This window comes from Castanea sativa, chromosome 5 (assembly GCF_040712315.1).
Source record: "Castanea sativa cultivar Marrone di Chiusa Pesio chromosome 5, ASM4071231v1".
In the NCBI taxonomy this organism is placed as follows: Eukaryota; Viridiplantae; Streptophyta; class Magnoliopsida; order Fagales; family Fagaceae; genus Castanea; species Castanea sativa.
The window spans coordinates 74,132,644-74,140,559 of NC_134017.1; the positions used below are offsets into that span (position 1 = coordinate 74,132,644).

General features: G+C 33.1%; 1 pseudogene; it reads left to right on the forward strand.

Moving 5' to 3' along the window:
• The first annotated feature begins 319 nt into the window (after positions 1-319).
• Positions 320-4,454, forward strand: LOC142635787 (cysteine-rich receptor-like protein kinase 26; annotated as a pseudogene).
• Positions 4,455-7,916: the final 3,462 nt, after the last annotated feature.

Genomic DNA, 7,916 nt, shown 5'->3' on the forward strand with positions numbered 1-7,916 from the left:
TTTGTAATTGGTTGTATTTTGTGGACTTGGTAGTATGATGTGTCAGGTTGTGATAGGTCGGAAATTTTCCCTCTCTACAATTACATCTATATCAAAATTAATAACGATTTTGTCAATTCAATAAAACTATAAAAAATGACGTGCGTGTAGGTATTTGTCTAGTTTTTTCTGCATTCTTCAGTTCATTCCTCGACCAGCTAATACCTAATTTTCATGTGCATCGCTATCAACATTCGGAACAAGCTAAAAGCTAAAAGCCCCACACTCCTCAATAAAAAACTATGAGAGTATGAGGCTATAACAAGCTTCTAGGCTTAAATCCTGCCATTTCACTGAACACATGGCAATGGTTTCATCAAAACTATTGTTCCTCCTCTCTGCCATTTTGATGCTCATTGTTCATGCCATTGGGCAGCCAACCTTCCTATCTTATAGTTGCAATAACATTAATGGTAACTTCACCAGCAACAGTACCTACGAGAAAAACCTCAATCAACTCCTCTCCTCCCTCTACTCCAACACCACAATTGATTATGGCTTCTACAATTCCTCTTATGGCCAAAACTCTGACCAAGTATATGGGATTGGACTTTGTAGAGGAGATGTTATGCCGGATGTTTGCCGTAGTTGCCTCAAGAACTCTTCTGGTCTTCTCACACAGCTCTGACCCAATCAAAAGGTGGCAATAGGATGGTACGACCTATGTATGTTACGTTACTCAAACAGCTCCATTTATGACATTATGAATTCTAATCTTCAAATCATTACATGGAACCCGGAAACCGTATCTGCCAATTATGCGGCTCAGTTCCAAGATGATCTCACAAACTTGTTGTCAAACTTAAGAACCGACGCTGCAGCAAGTGATTCTCTTCGTAAGTATGCAGCAGGAAGTGGAATCGCACCAGAGTTTCTGACATTGTATGCACTTGTGCAGTGCACGCCTGATTTGTCTGAGCAATACTGCAATAATTGCTTGCTTTCCGTTATTAAAGATATTCCATGTTGTAATGGGACGCAAGGTGCGAGAGTACTTGCGCCCAGCTGTAATATGAGGTTTGAAGTCTATTCTTTCTTTGACCCTACTACAGCTCCACCTCCACCATCAACCAATACCACTACTTCTCCATCATCAACCAATACCCCCACTTCTCCACCATCAACCAATGTCACTTCTTCAAAAGGTATCCATGCCATTATGGCCATAACATAACTTATATTATATGTGGTCAATAGAACTAGTTTATGTTTAGTCCTTGATTACGTTATAAGAGTTCTAACTTATTTACAATCTCTTCTAGGTTTATAAATTAATGCTAATTCAGGATCTTATCCCTCAGAATTTTCTAATGAATATATATTTATGGTTTACTTTTGCAGGACATCAGAGCAACACATCACGGACTGTTATAATTGTAGTTGTGGCATCTGTTGCCTTTGTTGTACTAATCGTCTCTGTCTGCATCTGCGTCTATTTGAGAGTGAGCAGTCCAAGAGAGAAAGCAGCAGAAAGTAAGTGAAAATTTGGCTTTATAATCTTTTTTTCAAAGGTTAGCTAGGCTTTGTGTATATCGGCTAGGAAAGAACAAATTAGAAGACGCATACCTTATTGATCGATGCAACTTCCATGAGTACTAGGAATAATGTTGGGATTAAAATTCTATTGATAGCATTAGGACAAATTCCCACAATTCCAAAAAAAAAATATAATAAATGGAACTACTTAAGAGAAAATTAAGAAAACAAACCAATTTAAAAGCATTAAAAACTGACAATATAACTATATGTTAAAAAAAAAAAAAAAACAGTGATGTAGAATAGAATTAGCCAAAAATTAACCTATTTTTAGTTAATTTTACTCTTACTCTGCTTCCTTTACTCTCCCTTCATCTTCTCTCAATCCTAACCAGCCCTATGTGATCTGTGCTATTTAGGCTAGAATAGGCTCATGAGCTGTGTGCACTTCCAAGAGCGTTCCTCTGGCAGTGAACTCACTTCTAATTGTGGGTCTTGAAGTTCAACCCATGTGGTAAAGAAAATATGGGCCACAGGCCCAACCCGTTTAGTGAAGTAACGTGGGTCAAGAGCCCAATAGCATATGAAGAAAAATAAATTGGCTATTACTTGTTGGGTCCAATGATTTTTTGATAATTCCATTGGTATAATGTGGGGAGGAATTGTACCCTAGTTATTTTGGTTGGAAATACCAAGAGGTGTAAACTAAGCTACCAAATTCTAGGCATTAATGCCAATAATTTCTTGGTATTTTCTAGCCTAATATAAAACAAAAGCACAAATAATGAGTATTCAACCATCCAAAACATATAAAGTGAGAGGTATTGGTTGGAAGGTTTTTTTTTAAGAGGAGCTCTTTTCAACTGGGTAAGAGTGAGCTCCCTTCTTTTTTCTTTTTTCTTTTTTTTCTTTTTTGTAACGTTGAATAAAATATTTCTGTCAAGAAGTGACTTCCTTTACAACACTGAGAAAAAAATAATAATAATAAAAAATAAAAAAACCTTACTTCTTTCATTGGTATAGTACGCGTATGTTTTTTAAATAGTGGTACTCCTCTTTAATTAATGAACTTGATCGATTAATGTAAGTATTGACTTGTTCCTCGTGTAAAGATATTAATGATGAAATTCCAAGCGTGGAATCCTTGCAATTCAACTTTAGCACTATTAGTGCTGCGACAGATGACTTTTCTGAAGCAAATAAGCTGGGACAAGGTGGATTCGGGGCTGTTTACAAGGTAACTATATAGTATAATATCATGGAAAAAAACTATACCATTATCAGTCAAAGACATTCAAATTTTCTCGTGATTACACATTTTTATTCTTATTTATCATTAGGGTACGCTTTATAATGGACAAGATGTTGCAGTTAAAAGATTGTCAGCAAGTTCTAGACAAGGAGATCTAGAATTTAAGAATGAAGTTCTATTGGTTGCCAAACTTCAACATCGTAATTTAGTTAGACTCTTAGGGTTTTGCATGGAAAGGAATGAAAGACTTTTAATATACGAGTTTGTGCCAAATACAAGCCTTGATCACTTCCTTTTTGGTATGTCTGCACTTCTCTTTATCAAGTTGTGCTCATAAATTTTCTTTTGAGTTACATGTCTTGTTAGAAAACATCTCCATATGTTTTAATTAATTATATTATACATTTGATTTGTTACATAGATCCTAGCAAGCGTGTACATTTGAATTGGGAAAAGCATTACAAAATCATAGGAGGTATTGCTCGAGGGCTTCTCTATCTTCATGAAGATTCGCGGCTTCGAATTATTCACCGTGACCTGAAAGCCAGCAACATACTTTTAGACGAAGAAATGAATGCTAAGATTTCAGATTTTGGCATGGCAAAATTGTTTTTACTGGATCAAAGTCAATCGAATACAAGTAGAATTGTGGGGACCTAGTAAGTATCTTAAGAGCCAATAATTAATGTTTATTTTGTTTCATTGAAATAACATCAAACTAATATTTTTAATGCCACCATACAGTGGATACATAGCTCCAGAGTATGCAATACATGGCCAATTTTCAATGAAGTCCGATGTCTTTAGTTTCGGTGTGTTAGTGTTGGAGATGATAAGTGGACAAAGGAACAATTTTGTTCGAAATGGAGAGAATGTAGAGGACCTTCTAAGCTATGTATGTATAAATTGTTTTCCCTCTTTCTTGTGAGTGTATCACTAGTACATAAGCATGAAATTAGCAACAACAACAACAAAAAAAAAAAAAAAAAAAAAGGCCGTTAATTATATTAGCAACTTAACAATGGTAACTATGGTGCAGCTAATGTTCCCCTTAAATTTCAAATCTAAGTAATGTATGTACTGGAAAAGCATTTATTTATTTATTTATAAAAGTATCTAATAAAAAATTGAATTTTTCATTAACATTGACAAAAAACATGACAAACATGGGGGTAAAATGCATGTTATTAATAGTTAAATTGGAATATTATTTAATTTTGTAGTTTAGAGAGACATTACAACTGTATCATAGTTAGAAGGAAGAAAAGTAAAATTTTCTCATAAAAATAATTTCCTCTCTAATACTATGTCTGGTAACCCATTTAATTATATCTTGCAGACATGGAAAAATTGGAGGGAGGGAACTGCTTCACATATTATTGATCCCACATTGAGACATAGCTCAACAATTGAAATAATGAAATGCATCCACATTGGCTTACTATGTGTTCAAGAAAATGTAACTGATAGACCAACCGTGGCTTTGATTGTGCTTATTCTTTATAGCTACTCTATCACTCTTCCGATGCCATCCCAACCTGCATTCTTTATGCATAGCAACATTGAATCAGACATGTCATCAAATTGGGAGCATGATTTAGAGGTGACAAGGTCAAATCATTCCAAAGGCCATTATGTTCAACACTAAACAAATGAGGCTTCAATTACAGAGCTATATCCTTGTTAGTGCTTTTTGGAAGCTACAATTAAGATGGCATATTTTGAAATTTGATATTATGGAGGCATATATATATATATATATATATATATATATATATATAGAGAGAGAGAGAGAGAGAGAGAGAGAGAGAGAGAGAGAGAGAGAGAGAGAGAGAGAACAATTTTTTAACAATCAATATGTTGATTGATTTGGTTGTCCCAAAGAAAATAAAATGGTTTGTACCAACCCTATACAATTTCAATAATTAAGCTTTGAAGTGTATGATCAATCATGTTTGATTTTGTTTTTTATTGTTTTAATTTGTATTTTTGTGAACAAAGTAAGAATAGTTTAATTTTATTGATGACTTAACTTTTTGGAATACATCATCCAAGTCAGGTGGTATTTCTTCTTACCACACATTAGGTCTACAAATAGAATTGCTTTTCAAGCAAGGGCATTAACAAGCTGATTGCCCATCTTCTTTACATGCTTAAACCTGCAACTCTGTAAAGAAAGTGTTTAGTGATCAATCTCTTCTATAAGGTGCCCATACATTGTCATAGATGGTCTCTGGTTGTCAATTGCCCAATCATCTTCCACCTCGAACTACAGAATGCAAATTTTCTTGGCAAAGTTGACTGCCCTGCAAATTGCACTGTGTGAGGAACGTGGATTTTCTGACTGAGAGCCACTATTATTTCCCCTTATGAACCCCATATAACAACACCTATGCCTATCATAGCCATCTTAAAAAATATGGCACCATCAAAATCAACCTTTGTATACCTCCCTTCAGTAGGTGGAGTTTAACGATCATCACCCAAGCTAATTCTCCGCTTTGGCAATCTTCTGTGGTCATCGCAATATTCCTGAAGTAGTTCTCTAACTTTAGTTCTATACGTATGTAGATTTTTATTTATTTATTTATTTTTATAAAAGCAGTGTATGTAGAATATGGTTAAGATTGTTGTCGCTGTTTGTATGCAACTAGAAACATATGTTTGCTGAATAAAATTATCTCTTACTTCTTTTGAGGGAAAAGTTTGATTCTTATTTATTTTATTTTGTAATTAGATAGTTAAAATTTAGGAAAAATTACACTTTACCACCCTAAACTATGCACAAGATTATACTTTGCATTCTAAACTATTCGAATGTACACTTTGCACCCTAAACTATCACATTTATCACACTTTGCACGTCGATGTTACTTTTGTTGTTATATTTAACGAAATGCTACTGCACATGACATGCACATGCATTTTGCTTGAGTGGAACAAACTTAAAAACTAAAACACCTTACTACAAAATCAATTAAAACATAACCCAATTTGTTTCACATCCCTTTTTAGTTGTTCAAAATATTTGGGAAAAAGTGCTTGTTTCCAATTGGATGCGAAATAAATTGTAAATCAAATGATATCAAGAAAGGAAATGCCTTAAACTAACACCACTGTTTGGCTACCAAGAGAACAAAGCAAAGAAAATGAGTGTTGTTTTACGTTTTGTCTATACTGCTCTGAATCATCATCGAAGTTCTTAGCCTCTGTTTGGTTCCAAAGAAAATGAAAGGAAAAAAAAAGAGTTGATGAATACTATGGACTCAAAGTGATATTTTCGTTTCCAGAAAAAGTTGAAAGCTCAACAAACTCTGCCAAAATCTCACACTGGAATCAACTAAGAACTAACAACAAATTGTATATAATTTCATTTTAATACTTTTTTTTGGTACTTTCAAAAGCTCAATTAAGTATTATTCTATCATATGTACATTTTCTTATACGTTTCTATCTATATTGCACAGAATCATCAATGAAGTTTTTAGCATCTGTTTGATTGTAGAGAAAATGGGAAGAAAATAAAAGTTTCAGCTCAACAAACTTGGCCAAACCCATTTCTTTGAAAAGGCCCGTGCTTGTGTAGAAGTCTAAATAAAAGGCTGTCAAGATCTTCTGGAGGTAACCGTGACTCCACTCTGGATGAGTTGCTTGCTGGAGTTGTTCGTTCAATGGGTGGAAATAGGCACTTTTTTCCCCCAAATATTTTGAACTTAAAAAAAGGATGTGAAAAAAATTGGGTTTTGTTTTAAATGATTTTGAAGTAGTGTGTTTTAGTCTTTTAAGTTTGTTCCACCCAAGCAAGATTCATGTGCTTGTCATGTGCAGTAGTATTCTATTAAATATAACGGCAAAAGTAACACCGGAGTGTAAAGTGTGATAGTTTAGGGTGCAAAGTGTGCGTTTGAATAGTTTGAGGTGCAAAGTGTAACTTGGTGCATAGTTTAGGGTGGTAAAGTGTAATTTTTCCTAAAATTTACAACGGAGAGGGGTTACAAGCCTACAAGGTTCTTGATAAATGTGTGATTAGGTTTAATTTAGAAGTCACAATTCTTTCACAAAATATTTCACAGTTGTCGGCTTTTGTCAAGACTTGAAATAGATACTTGTTAATTCAACTGTAGTGAAAATATTTTGTATGTAACAATATATACTCAATTTTAAAATATTCTCTTAAATTTGGTATTTTTAATCATGTGGTGCCATACATTCATCTATTATGAGATGCATCAAATTTTGGTTAATTTATGAAAAATCAACACATCCCAATTAGTGTTGAGATATTTTTTTTTAAGTATATTTTAAATCCTATAATTAGGTGTGTAATGAATTAAACCCTATAGTTTCAAATGTTGAGAAATTAAATTCTATAATTTCAAAAATAATAAATTAATAAATATCATCATTCCATTTAAATAGATAAAGATTTAATTTGTTAATTTTGAGACCTTATGAATAAATGGTTTAATTGGTTACTTTTAAAACTCTTAGGGTTTATTTTTGAAACTAGTAAGTTTAATTTATCATATTTTTAAACTATAAAGTTTAATATACATATATATATATATATATATATATATATTAATGAAACCAGCCCTTATTAATATTTAGGAATATACATCACAATTAGCACATATAAAACAGGATCCAATCAGTGTAGTCGATACCGTACCAGCTGGTATGTATCGTACCGGTACTTATACCGGTATCAAAACGCCAACGTTTCGTACTGGTTTAAATACCAGCCATACCGGGCAATACTGGCTGATACCGAGCATACCAGTCAGTATACCAAAAAGCTTTTTTATTTTTTTAGTTTTGTAATTTTTGAATTTTTATTAGAGCAGAATGGTAACTTATTTGCATTAACTTATTTGTTTTCTTAGTATGCAATGAACAATTAAGCTTTCTATTTTTATATTGTGTGTGTGTGTGTTTTTTTTTTCTTTTAATTAATGCTAGAGTCTAGAACCATGAATAATTTGTTCTGAATTAAGGTAATATTTTATGGTAAACTTTTATATTTATTATAATACACACACACACACATATATGTGTGTGTATATATATATATATATAATAACCGTAAACCCGAAATAGTATACCGGTATTGACCGGTACCAAAATATATCGTTCCATTAGTCAAACT